This window comes from Leptonychotes weddellii, chromosome 14, assembly GCF_054177405.1.
Source record: "Leptonychotes weddellii isolate Sample4059 chromosome 14, ASM5417740v2, whole genome shotgun sequence".
In the NCBI taxonomy this organism is placed as follows: domain Eukaryota; kingdom Metazoa; phylum Chordata; class Mammalia; order Carnivora; family Phocidae; genus Leptonychotes; species Leptonychotes weddellii.
The window spans coordinates 11,777,125-11,791,649 of NC_138382.1; the positions used below are offsets into that span (position 1 = coordinate 11,777,125).

General features: G+C 42.2%; 1 long non-coding RNA gene across 4 annotated transcripts in view; it reads right to left on the reverse strand.

Moving 5' to 3' along the window:
* LOC145716985 (uncharacterized) overlaps positions 1-13,788 on the reverse strand; it is an 88,209-nt gene extending 74,421 nt beyond the window's left edge. Inside the window, exons 1-5 of one of the 4 annotated variants that reach the window (XR_014139937.1) lie at positions 13,377-13,734; positions 12,640-12,740; positions 9,015-9,222; positions 7,589-7,704; positions 4,547-7,166 (exon numbers count right to left, since the gene is read on the reverse strand). This is a non-coding gene — a long non-coding RNA (uncharacterized LOC145716985). Of the gene's footprint in view, positions 1-4,546; positions 7,167-7,588; positions 7,705-9,014; positions 9,223-12,639; positions 12,741-13,376 lie in introns of those variants that run through there. The other 3 variants (XR_014139940.1, XR_014139939.1, XR_014139938.1) reach the window with 3 other exon arrangements.
* Positions 13,789-14,525: the final 737 nt, after the last annotated feature.

A 14,525-nucleotide genomic window follows, 5' to 3' on the forward strand; every position in this document is an offset into this window, starting at 1 on the left:
TAGACACTGGGGAGGGTATGTGCTCTGGTAAGGGCTGTGAATTGTGCAAGACTGTTGAATCTCAGATCTGTACCTCTGAAACAAATAATGCAATATATGTTAAGAAAAAAAAAAGAAGAAGGTAGCAGGAGGGGAAGAATGAAGCGGGGGAAATCGGAGGGGTAGACGAACCATGAGAGACGATGGAGTCTGAAAAACAAACTGAGGGTTCTAGAGGGGAGGGGGTTGGGAGGATGGGTTAGCCTGGTGGTGGGTATTGAGGAGGGCACGTTCTGCATGGAGCACTGGGTGTTATGCACAAACAATGAATCATGGAACACTACATCTAAAACTAATGATGTAATGTATGGGGATTAACATAAGAATAAAAAAAAAAGAATTATGTTTATGAGGGAAGGAACACATTTTTTTACATACCTTTAACTCACATTCTGTAATCTAAATAAGAATACATGATGGCTTATCCTTTTAAAATCCAAGTATCCAAATATCTAAGTTCTCACCACCTACATTCAACAAAAGTTATTTCTGCCGTATTTGCATCATTTAAGAAATAAACAGCACAGTGGTGGTTACCGGAGACTGTAGAAAATGCGGAGACATTGGTCAAAGGGTACAAACTTCCAGTTACGAGATTAACAAATTCTGGGATCTAATGTACAGCGTGGTGATTATAGTGAATAATACTGCATTATAGGGATGCCCGCGTGGCTCAGTCGTTAAGTGTCTGCCTTCAGCTCAGGTCATGATCCCGGGGCCCTAGGATCGCGTCCCTCATCGGGCTCCCTGCTTAGCAGGGACCCTGCTTCTCCCTCTCCTTCTGCCCCTACTTGTGCTCTCTCTCTCTGACAAATAAATAAAATCTTTTTTAAAAAAATATTGCATTATATACTTGAAAGTTTCTAAAGAGTAGAACTTAAGTGTTCTCACCATACACACAAAATGGTAATTATGTGACAAGATGGAGGTGTTAGCTTATGCTATGGTGGTAATCATATATATGATTATCAATATGAAATCAATATATGAGTGTATCAAATCAACACATGTACTCCTTAAACTTACACAGGGTTATATGTCAATTATAGCTCAATAAAGCTAGGAAAAAAGAAAAAGAAACATGACAGGTATCATTGAAGCCTCTTAGCACCTCTTCCTTCTTCTGTCCCCAGAAATCACCAGATTCTTTCACTACGCTCTATGTTTTCATAATTTATCACCAAGGTATATTATCTATAAGCAATATTGATATTAACATGACACTACAGTTTCCAGTAAAAGACTATTATACAGAATATATATATATATACACAGTATTGTTTTGAATGTTTAAATTGTTTAAATAAGTGTCACTTCAAGGTACAAATTCAACAATTTGTTTTCACTCTACTTTTTGTTTTTGAGATTGACCATATTAATACATGTAACTGAGAAATTAGATTTAGTATTATGGTTTTAAGTGAATGTTGGAAACACTAGTTAATTTTACTTCAAAAAAATCCTTTTACAGAGAGCTAGGTTTTAGTCATGCCTTTTTTAATTTAATTTTATTTTATTTATTTATTTTTTTTTTAAGATTTTATTTATTTTTCAACAGAGAGAGAGACAGCGAGAGAGGGAACAGAAGCAGGGGTGGGAGAGGGAAAAGCAGGCTTCCTGCCGAGCAGGGAGCCCCATGTGGGACTCGATCCCAGGACCCTGGGATCATGACCTGAGCCGAAGGCAGACGCTTAACGACTGAGCCACCCAGGCGCCCTAATTTTATTTTTTTAAAGAGTTTTTTTTTAATTTATTCATATGAGGGGCGCCTGGGTGGCTCAGTCCGTTAAGCGGCTGCTTTTGGCTCAGGTCATGATCCTGGGGTCTTGGAATCGAGCCCCACATCCGGCTCCCTGCTCAGCGGAGAGCCTGTTTCTCCCTCTCCATCTGCCTGTCACTCTGCCTACTTGTGCTCTCTCTCTGTCAAATAAATAAATAAAATCTTTAAAAAAAAATTTATTCATTTGAAAGAGAAAGCAAGTGAGAGCATGGGGGGAGGGAGGGGCAGAGGGAGAAGGAGAAGCAAACTCCCCTCTGAGCAGGGAGCCCCATTTGGGGCTTGATCTCAAGACCCTGAGCTGAAGGCAGCCGCTTAACTGACTGAGCCACCCAGGCACTCCATGCTTTCTTAATTTTAATGAACTTTTAAAATATACTGGTTGTATTAATTGAAACAAGAACAGAAGAACACTTTATTTCTTTGTGAGAAATACAAAGATATTACAATACAATAGATATTACAAATTCTTTGACAAACATAAAATAAACATTGTTTTAAGTTCACAAGTCAACCATCTTTGGATAAGAACTATTAAACAAACTTCTGCATATTATACAAAGTTCTTTGTTCTGTTTAGTAAACAGACTTAGACAGAGATAACTTTATGATAACAAAATATAAAAGAAGCATAGATTAATTTAAAAACGGTGGTTACTGGAATGGAAATACTCTAACTTTTCTGCATTATCTTTCTAATCTAAACAAATAGTGGCTTAACCCAATGTTTTGTGTTCACAAAAGCCCTTATGCCAAGGACTTCATAGAAATTTCTTATTTATCATTGAAACTGCAAACTACATGTTTTGATGATAATTTTAGCTGAGGCTACTTCCAAGTATTTGGGGTCAACAATGTTGTCTAGGAAAGAGCATTAGAGAACCTATAGGTAGAATTTATCTCCACAGAGTACCAATTCATTTTAATTCTTTGCAGTATTCCATTTTATGTGAAGATCCGACATTTTTATCCACTTGCTGGTGAAAATTAGGTTATTTCCAGCTTTTGATTCTCACAAGCAATGCTGCAAGACCATTCATGCCCACACCTCTGTGTACACAGATGCAAGAGTTCTGATAGGATCCTAGTAAGCAGAACTGCTGGGTCCCAGAGAATATGCATTTTTAGTTGGATATGATATGAGGACCATATCCTTATGAGATAGTATCAGATTGTTCACAAAGGAATTATCCCAGTGCACCCACTCACCACCTGGGTGGGAGACTTCAGTCTTGTTTCTCCACATCCCCACTCACATTTAGAATTATCAGGCTTTTAAGTTTTCATGGATCTGTTGGATAAGAACCCATGTTTTAATTTGTGTCTCTTTGGTTGCAGATGAGACAAAACACTTCCCTGGGCTTGTTGGTCATGCTGGTTTCCTTTTATGTGAATTGCCTAATCAGACCATTTGCAAATTTTCTCAAGGTTTTGTCCTTTTCTTTAAAGATTGGCAAGGGTTCTTAATATATTCTAGATACAGGGGCGCCTGGGTGGCTCAGTTGGTTAAGCGACTGCCTTCAGCTCAGGTCATGATCCTGGAGTCCCAGGATCGAGTCCCACATCGGGCTCCCTGCTCGGCAGGGAGTCTGCTTCTCCCTCTGACCCTCCCCCCTCTCATGCTCTCTCTCTCTCATTAAAGAAAAAATATATATATATATATATATTCTAGATACAAATTCCTTTTCAGTTTGACATGTTGCAAAAACTGTCTTCCAGTCTATAGATTCAGTTTTGGTTTTTTTGTTTTTAAAGATTTTATTTATTTATTCATGAGAGACAGAGAGAGAGAGAGAGAGAGAGAGGCAGAGGGAGAAGCAGGCTCCCAAGGAGCAGGGAGCCCGATGTGGGACTCGATCCCAGGACCCTGAGATCATGACCTGAGCCGAAGGCAGACGCTTAACCATCTGAGCCACCCAGGTGTCCCTATAGATTCAGTTTTACTGTCTTCATTTGTGTTTACTATTCTCCTTTTCTTCATTATGTTTTCTTTCTTGCCTTCTGTTACACTTATAACATTTTTATATACATTTTTTTCTCCTTTGTGGTTTTAAAGCTATACATTGTTTCTATGCTTTTCATGGTTATTCAGTTTTTTGACCTACAGAATTAGCTACAATATTTTTCTAGTGAAGTCTGGAGAATGGTTCTCAAAGTGTGGACCCCAAACCAGTGGCCCAGTATCACCTGGTAATTGTTAGAAATGCAAATTCTCAGGTCCCACCACAGACCTAATGAATCAGAAACTCCAGGTGGGGCCCATAACCTGTGTGTTCCAAATGATTCTTAACACATGCCAAAGTTTGAGAATTATTGAACATCTCTACCCACCTCCTAAACAACCAAAGTCTTCTTTTCCTACCCAATCAAAAGACCTCAACTCCCACTTCTGCCTTTCCTGCTTCCTTGGTATTCTTATGTAGAATTTTGAGCGTGTGCACGTGTGTGTGTATGTGAATAGTGCCAATCGTTAATTAAAATAATAACATTATTTTCTGGGTTTTTGCATCCCAATTCTTAGATATCTGTTAATAGCTCTTTCACTGAGAATGTTAAGCAGCAAATTTTCCTAATGCTTTTTGAAACTGTATGGTCCTTATTTTTGAGTCATACTTTATCTGGATTTAGAATTCAATTTTTGCACTTATTTGCTATCAGCACCTTGAAAGTGTTACTTTGTTATTACCTGGCATCGGCTGCAGATAAGAAGCCTATTGTCCATATAATAGGTATTTATTAGCAGGCATTCTGTCTCTCTCGTGGTTTTTAAGACTTTTCTCTCCATGCTTGGAGTTCCACAATATTACCGTTTTGTGTCTACATGTGCATCTATTTCTATTTATTCTCTTCATTATCCTTTGTGTTCATTTACATGTGAGGATTTGTGACTTCAAATCTGAAAAGTCCTCAGTCTCTCTTTGAATATTGCTTCTCACCCTCCTTCCTTTCTTCTGAACTTCCTGTTGGATATAAGCTTCTCGGTCAATCTTCCATGTCCTTCCCTTATTTCTCCATATTTTTTTTTTCTCTTCCCTCTGTACTACATTCTTGGTGATGTTCTTTCTTTCTTTTTTTTTTTTTAAGATTTTATTTTTTTATTTGAGAGAGAGAATGAGAAACAGAGAGCACGAGAGGGAAGAGGGTCAGAGGGAGAAGCAGACCCCCTGCTGAGCGGGGAGCCCGATGTGGGACTCGATCCCGGAACTCCAGGATCGTGACCTGAGCCGAAGGCAGTCGCTTAACCAACTGAGCCACCCAGGCGCCCCTCTTGGTGATGTTCTAATACAATTATCGAGAGCACACTATTTTTCTTCACATGTGTCAGCCTAGTGTTGATGCAACCTATTGTGTGCTTTATTTCAGTCTGTTTTTCTTTTCTTTTTTTTTTTTAAAGATTTTATTTATTTATTTGAGAGAGAGAATGAGATAGAGCATGAGAGGGGGAGGGTCAGAGGGAGAAGCAGACTCCCCGCCGAGCAGGGAGCCCGATGCAGGACCCGATCCCGGGACTCCAGGATCATGACCTGAGCCGAAGGCAGTCGCCTAACTGACTGAGCCACTCAGGCGCCCCCAGTCTATGTTTTTCATGCACAAGATACCTAAGTGGCTCTATTTCATATATACTTCTTAATTCCATTTCTGCTTATCTTTGTTTGGTTAATTCTTGCTCTTTCTTTGGAAGTCCTTATTTCATTTACCACCCTGAGGATCCTAAAAACATGTACTTAAAATCCTTTTCATATTTCTCTATTATTTTCACTGTATCTAAAGTCAATTTGTCTCCAGTGGTTGGCCGTCATAGGCTAGATTTCTTCATATGTTCTGGAATTTGCACCTCAAGTTCTCTTTGATGAAATCTTTCTTTCCTTCCCTTCCAGCCAGCCCCCACTTCTAGTGGTGGACCTGTAACTGCCTCTGGCCCTCTGTGCCCTTTATGGTACTGCAGATAGTGAGGATCTGCCACTGTCTGGGGCTTGCCTGATTTTGGGGGTGTGAACTAGTACAGTGTCTTTCTTTCCTGGACACAAAGTTTCATAGATGTAGCAGCCCTAAGGAGCTTTCCAGTCTCCTTTCTTAACTAGGGGAGCCTTACTCCAGACCCTAGTTTCTAGAAGCTCCTATCTACTTTCAGACATACAGCCCAGGGGGGTCCAACCCCAACCCCAAACATAGCTTTGTCTTTTTGTTGTGTTTCTGGTATGGGAAAATGTTATTCTTTCTTGTTAATATATCTATTTCTTTCATTTTCTCTTTTTATACTGTTACATGTTCGGAGCAAAGATGAAGCTTCAAAAAATAAATTTATAACGTCTCCTTGATACTCAAGGTCTGACGAAGAATCTGCTTTATTATGTTTTTAGGACCCAGGAAGGTATACAGAATGCCGTAGACTTCCAGTTTCCAGTCTGGCATGTAAAGAGCTTGGAAGCTGTCATTCCATCCTAACAACGAGTTAAAAGCTGAATAAACTGAAGATCAACAACTGAACACACACAGAATCACAGCAGAAACCTCCATTGCAACCAGTACCAGGGGAGGAAACCTCAGAGTAATTGACAAATTGCTGGAGGCTCAGTGCTGGCTGACAAGTAGACAGTGAGTATCAGAGAAAAATCCTCTCCTGCTTCTAGCAGGGGAAAAGGATCCATTTTGAAATACTCTAGAGAATTCTGTTCTTCTTAACAAGACCTGCTCTCAAGACAGCCTAACCTGCTGGGATTTTATCAGAGCCTAACCCATTTCTGGGATGGGAACTCTCCAACCAGAGCCCACTCCCATCCTACCCCACCTAAGTGGAGGGGCAGGGGAGGAAGAAGCATGTGTGAAGTTGATAGTGCTGGGTCACAGGCTCACTCAAAGACTGAGACCTAATCCTAGGACTATCCAACACTTTCCCGCCCCCCCCCATACCTCACCACCACATTACTAAAGATCTATTTACTAGGGTTTTTTTTTTAACCCAGTACATCATGTCTAGCTTTTAACAAAAAAGCACAAAACATGCTAAAGCAAAAAAAAAAAAAAAAAAAAACAGTTTGAAGAGACAGAACAAGCATCAGAACCAGACTCAGATATGCCAGGAATGAGAACTATTATTAGGTCTATTATTATGAGACCAGGAATTTAAAACCACTGTGATTAATATGCCTGAGGCTCTAATGGAAAAAATTGAAAACATGCAAGAATAGATGGGTAACCAGAGAGATGGGAATTCTAAAAAAGAATCAAAAAGAAATGCTAACCACTGTAACAGAAATGAAAAACGCCTTCAATGAGCTTGTTTGTAGACCAGAAACGGCTGAGGAAAGAATCTCTAGGTTTGTGCAAATGTCAATAGGAACTTCAAAATCTGAAAAACAAAAAGAACGAGGACTAAATAAAAACAGAATATTGAAGGGCTGTGCACCAATTACAAGAAGTGTAACATAAGTAGTAATGGGAATATCAGAAGCGGAACGATGTATAGTAATCAAGTCTGCATCTGTAGGACCAATTAAATTTCATCTTCCAAGCACTTCTCCTGGAACATAAGACAAGTACTCTCCCCGTAACTCTCTGTGAAATTTTCTCATCACTAGATCATAAGCCACCCAAGAAGAGCATCTTTGAAGTCACATCTCATGTGCAGCAGGGATCGAGGTAGGAACGGTATAGACCATCACTGTAGTGTAGTTTGAGTAAGACCTAAACAAGTGCTGACAAATGCTATCACAGATACATGGCTGATCTAGGTAAGATTGCTGTATTCCTCCCACAGTCCCTTGGCCGTACCTCGTGACCCTTCTCAGTGCAATGCTCTGGTCAGTCGCTTCCAATTTACTGGAGTTAGCATGCAAAATCAATTCTGTTATCCATATTTCCTAAGCTGTGTCTGAGGAAGCTTCCTTCTATAAAACATTATTAATTGGTAAAAAAAAATACTATTATTATTATTAAAATGTCAAATGAATTTGCAAATACTGAATCAAAATTATACAGTTGTTTTTTAACTGCCAAGCTTCACCATGTACGTTATTCATTTCTATTTTCCGAACTTCCTAAACCAGGAAGGAGCAGCTCATAGAATGAGTGTTCCCTGGAACAGACTTGGAGACAGATGGTTCTAGAAGCATTCATGGATCCATCATGTATGGGAAGGTAGAGAAGTCTGGAGGTAAAGCAGCGGTTAGCAAATTTTCTCCATAAAAGGCCAGTTAGTAAGTATGTGGGGTTTTACAGGCCAGAAGGTCTCTCACAACTACTAACCTCTGTTATGGTAGCAAAAAAAGCAGCCATAGTCAACACTGGGTGTAGCTGCGTTCCAATAAAACTTTACTTAGGAAAAGAGGCCTGTGAGCTATAATTGGCCTGCTGCTGCTCTAGAACATAACGATGATACTTTGACACACATACTAACTGGGTGCCCACTATGTATGCTCTGTCTCCACAAAGACGAAGCTATGTGTTGGGGGAGACCACAGAATTTAGGGCACAGACACATACAAAGTCACGAGAACGTCATAGTTTACATTTACAGGCAGTTTTTCACTTGTTTTAAAACTGCTATTTTTAGGGGCATCTGGGTGGCTCAGTCGGTTAAGCATCTGCCTTCAGCTCGGGTCATGATCCCAGGGTCTGGGGATCGAGCCCCGCCTCGGGCTCCCTGCTCAGCAAGGAGTCTGCTTCTCTCTCTCCCTCTGCCCGCCCTATCCCCCTGCCCTACCTTGTGCTCTCTCTCTCTCTCACTCTCAATGAAATCTTTAAAAACTAAAATAAAATTGGTATTTTTAGTACTATCATTGCACAGAAAAGGATGCTGAGACTCAAACGTCCTCTGGTGACCGTGCTGGGGAAGGAAGCTAGAAATCGAAAGTGGATGGCCACCCCTCTAGTACAGCATTTTTAGGTCACTTATACTTTCTGTGTCAACTTAACATTGCCTCCAATATATATTCAACCACAATAAAAAATCAGGAAAAATTAACTAATTAGCTTTTGCCTTACATGATAGAAATAAATCCAAGCCCAGGGTGTTCTGGGTTCCCAGGCGGAATAGATTCTTGGGTTGTTCAAAGAGACTGACTGCATCTCTTCCAACTCACTAGTCGTGGAACTCAAAACCTGGCCAGTAGGAAGGAAAGATAGAGACACCCTCTGTTCTTTTTCAATGTTTTGTTTCGAAATCCTGATGGAAGAGCTTTATTGAAATCCAACTAACCTTTATCCTACAAAACTTTCCAAACAAAGGCTCCACAGCTTGGTTCTTTTCCAGGTTCTGTTGATTCTGGTAAATCAAGCTAACCCCAGGCATGTTTGGGCTTTGTTCAAATCACCACCAGCTTCCATTTACACGCCTGTTCCCAGAGCCAGCTGTTGGGCTTCAGTATTCCGGTGTCCACTGCCCCCCGTTACACCACGGCCCTTCCCTAGGAAAAGAGAACCCCAGGACGAGTCAAGCATTTGGCATCACCCCACTACAGAAGCAGGGAAAAGGAAGCGACTTACAACGAAAGGGGATATTGGTGCCCACGATTACTTTCTCAAGCTCTATTCCCATATCCTTTCTTTTTTTTTTTTTTTTTAAGATTTTATTTATTTATTTGACAGAGAGAGACACAGCAAGAGAGGGAACACAAGCAGGGGGAGCGGGAGAGGGAGAAGCAGGCTTCCCGCCAAGCAGGGAGCCCGATGCGGGGCTCCATCCCAGGACCCTGAGATTATGACCTGAGCCGAAGGCAGACCCTTAACAACTGAGCCACCCAGGCGCCCCTCCAGTATCCTTTCTAACTGTAACCTTTTTTTAATTTTGTTTTGTTTTTTAAAGATTTATTTGACAGGGAGAGACACAGCGAGAGAGGGAACACAAGCAGGGGGAGTGGGAGAGGGAGAAGCAGACTCCCCACTGAGCAGGGAGCCCGATGTGAGGCTCGATCCCAGGATCCTGGGACCATGACCTGAGCCGAAGGCAGACGCTTAACGACTGAGCTACCCAGGCACCCTAATTGTAACCTTTTTGAATAAGCACTAGGAGTTAGACTGTTTCAGACAAAAGAAACCATTGAAGTCCCCATAACACTATGGACCAAGTGGCTATTGTGAAACAATTAGCATTGTGGCCAGACAGAGGGCTCCAATTTTTAAAAAAGTGCTGCGTTCCTTGAAATTCCGTAGGCTTTGGCTGCCCCACTGGCCACAGACAGAGCTGCTGGAATGTTTCATGGAGCAAATGTGGCTCTCAGCCTAAGTCATTCGTTTCTCTTCCTAGAATCCCTATGGAAAATTTCCTATGAAACAGATTTGAGAGAATGAATAAAGAGCTTCCCTTTGAACAATCGTTTTCCACTCCCCCAATCCCTGCCAACCCAGATGAAAGAAAAAAAAAAAATTATCCTCAGACTGCACAAGAGAATTTGGGCCTCCTAAGGGCTTATGAAAGCTAAAGAAAGTGGGGGCCATTCTTCAATGTGTTTAAATGAATGATTGAAACATGAAAGCAAATTCCTGAAATCCCCTTTCGGCTGGCATCATTCAGGATAGCCCATTCCCAAACAGAAGTATTGCGCCTACATCCGCCAACGGGGATCGTCGCCACTCCTAAACATCTGTAGCTTTACCTCACCCCAGAGCTCTGAAGAAGAGGAATCATTCAGGCATTTGTTATTTCTGCAGAACAAGCCAAACTTGACCCAACAGGGGACAAAAACAAAGCAAAGCAAAATGAAATGGCAAGAAATAGGTATGATTGTTGGAAGGCAGAATACAGAGACAGGGGATGGAGGAGAGGGTTTGTGCTTGGGACTGTGTAACGGACAGTAAAGAACACCTGCCCAGCATTGAGAACCCTGGCTTCTGTTAAATTTTAATTAAATAGGGAGCCCACTGATTAATGGGGCTCTAATGCTGTTGCAGCTTACGTAAGCAAACCAAAATCTCAGCCTATACAGACTGTTCCTGACTTCCTATGGTGTAAGATTTTCCTACGTTAGGATGGTGCAAAAGCAACATATATTCAGTAGAAACTGTACTTCGGATTTCGAATTTGGATCTTTTCCCGGCTTAGCGGCATGCAGTACCATACCCTCTCCTGAGCTGGGCGGGGGCAGCGAGCCACAGCCCCCAGCCGGCCCCACAATCACCGGGGTAGATAACAGATAGGCTTACAACTGGTCTGTACCCGCTCAGCCATTCTGGTTTTCATTTTCAGTGCAGAAGTCAATAAATTACATCAGATATTCAAAACGTGGCCGTAATACTGGCTTTGCGTTAGATGATTTTGCCCAACTGTAAGCTGATGTGTTCTGAGCATGATGAAGGCAGGCTAGGCTAAGCTATGGTGTTCCTTAGGTTAGGTGTACTAAATGCATTTTCAACGTAAGACGATATTGTCAACTTACAAAGGCTTTATGGAGATGTAACCCCATCTGAAGTGCAGGAGGATCTGCCTCTGCCTCAAGGTTGCAAAATCCAAACACCGATCCCAGCCAACCAGGTTTTAGGTTGTAGCCAATCAGTCATTTCCTTACCTTGCTTCCACCTTGTCTCCAGAAGAAACTCTCCCCAGCTGCTGTGGGTGGAGCCTGCCTAGCCACTTGCAGGTCGGGGCTGCTGGATTTGACTCACTTTTTGCTCAGATAAAGTCTTAACATTTTACATGTGCCTCAGTTTATCTTTTAACAGTTCTGATGTCAGGAGAGGGAACTGAAGGAGACCCCCCCCCAACCCTCTCCAAGCACCCCCACCGCCACCACGTGTCCCGGCAGCAGTGAGCAAGCCCACCCACCCACCTGCTGAAGCCCTTCAGCTCACTGCATTCCGGCTGGCTCTGGTGGTCGCCTCCCCATCCCAGCTTCACGGATTTTGTGAGGAGCTTTCACACTCGCCAAGCATTTCTTTCTCCAGGACTGAGTCCGGAAACTGGCCCGAGTCAGACTGGGTCCGACTTGGAAACCAGACCGGGTATCGGTCGGACTGAGTCTGACTTGGAAACTAATCCCGACCTGGGTCAGACTGGGTGCAACTGGGTGCAACTCGGAAATTGGAGCAAGGTTGGGGTCAGACTGGGTCCAACTTAGAAAAGGGACTCTGTCAGACTTAGACTTTCTGTGTTTGATTTCCATCTTAGTAGAAGATCTCCTCCCTGATGTAAAGAAGTAAATTAATAACGTGCTTGGGTGGGTGGGTCGACCTGGGTATCATTCAATTTGAAACATCGTGGTTCTTTAATGTTTCGTTTTTCCAGATTTAAGGAAAACTTTTTCTCTTTTCTCTAAGCTATCAGCAATTTTGGAAAGTACACTTTTGTGAACAGAATTCAAACATTTGCTACTTCTCCCTACCTGAGCCCTGTGGTTCTAGAGGCCAGGAGTCCAAAATCAAGGCTGTCATTCATGCTGGTACCTTCTCGAGGCTCTGAGGGAGAACCCATTTCTTACCTCTTCTCTGCTGTGTCTGGCTGCTGGCAATCCTTGGCGTTCCTTGGCTTGTGATCACATGACTCTAGTCCCTGTCCCCAGCTTCGCATGGCCTTTGCCCTGTATCTCTGTGCCAAATCTTCCTCCCCTTCCTCTTAGAAGGCTGCTTGTCATGGTATTTAGAGGCCATCCTAAATGTAGGGTAATCTCATCCCAGGATCCTTAACTTTATTACATCTGCAAACACCCAACTTCCAAATAAGGTCACATTCAAAGGTACTGGGGATTAAGACTTGAACAGATCTTTTGGGGGAACATGGCACAGTCCTCTTGGAAGCATGAGAACAAGGATTCCACACCCCCCTCTTTCATTCCAGGAACTGAGCCAGGTACCGGAAACCCATAAATGAGTAAAATTGATGCAGTCCTTACCCTCAGGCCCAGACTATTCTTCACCTTCCCTCCTTGCCAGTATCCCATTGGAAATGGTCTCCTAATTTTTCTCTTGGCTTCAAGTCCAACAAGTGTTACATCTGAAACAAAACAAAACAAAAAACCTCTAATAGCCCAAACAGGCAAGGTTATGCTACAATAACAACCACCATGTCTCCGTATCTTAAAACAATGGTTTATGTCTTATTTGTGTCTGTGACAAACGAGCTGAGGATCTTCTCTATGTCATTCTCACTCAAGGACAAAGGCTCATGCTTCCATAGTAGCTCAGGCAGGAAAAGGCTCAATGACAAATCAGATAGCATCTCTTAGGGTTTCTGCCAAAAAATGGCATGGGTCACGTTCACTCACTAGCCCTGGTCAACGACGTAAGTTCTGTGGCCATGCCAACTTCAAGGCAGGCAGAGAAGTACAATCCTGATAGAGGCTTTGAAGTGGGAACTACTGGAAATATTCAGTGAATAGCTCTAACAGCTACCACAGTCATCCTACTGTTTAAATATTTTCCGTGGATACATCCACCTGCAGGGAAAAGCGTACACTCCTTAGCATGGCTTCCCAGGTTCTATGTAGTGACCCCACTCTTGATTTTCAGCTTCATTTCTCCCTCCTTCATTAACACACACACACACACACACACACTCCAGCTACACTAAATTTGACTACTCAAAATTCCCTGGTAGCGTCAGGACATTTGTTCACACTGCTCCCTTTACCCGGAGCAACCTCTGTCCTTATTCTTTCTCCAAGATTCTTCTTAAAGGGCACTTCCTCTTTGAAGTCAATTCCTCAGGTCGAATTAAACCCCCCATCTGTGGTCACATTTCCTTCTTGCATATCTCATCTCTGCACTGATCTAAGCACTTGAGAAGCAAATCGTGTGCTGAGCACTGTGTTGCAATAGGGAAAAGGGCCCAGCCCCATTCCTCCAATGTTTGCCATGGGGGAGAGATCTGGGTAAAGAGCAAAGCGTGCATGAAGCCCAGAGATGAGAAAACATGTGGTGGTTTGGAGAACTGAAAATATGTACTTAGGAAATATGGGGGAAATATGTGGCCTTCACCATAAAGCAAACTGAACCATGGATCTTGAATTGGAGAACAAGAGAGTGCCTATTTCCTACTGTCATGATTCATCCAGGTGACTCCTTAATTTGGCTCCTTATCAGTCTCTAAGAGGGATATTCCTCTTTGTCTCTCTCTCTTTTTTTTTTTAAATGTTTTATTTATTTATTCATGAGAGTCAGAGAGACAGAGAGGCAGAGGCAGAGGCAGAGGCAGAGGGAGAAGCAGGCTCCCCGCCTAGCAGGGAGCCCGATGCGGGACTCGATCCCAGGACCCTGGGATCATGACCTGAGCCGAAGGCAGACGCTTAACCATCTGAGCCACCCAGGCGCCCTCTCTCTTTTTTTTTTTTTAAGTAAACTCTACCCCCAACGTGGGGTTCAAACTCACGACCCCAAGAGCAAGAGTCGGATGCTCTACCCACTGAGCCAGCCAGACACCTCCTCCTCTTCATCTCTCAGGGCCAACTCCTATCATTATGTATTTTCTTTCTTTTTCTCTACTCAATTTCTTGCTTAATATCCTATTAGAATTCTCTTAATATAAACATCTTTCAATATTAATATTGTTTATCAAATTTCTCAGTTAGTATATCTTTTCTCTCATTTTGATCATTCCAAATCCTTTTGTTTAAGGTATATCTATAAATAGCATATAATTATTACGTTTTTTTTAAATTGAGGTATAAGTGCCATATAACCTTATATTAGTTCCAGGTGTACAACATAATGATTCGGTATTTGTATTTACTGCAAAATGATCGCCACAAATCTAGTTAACAAGTCACCATACATATTTACA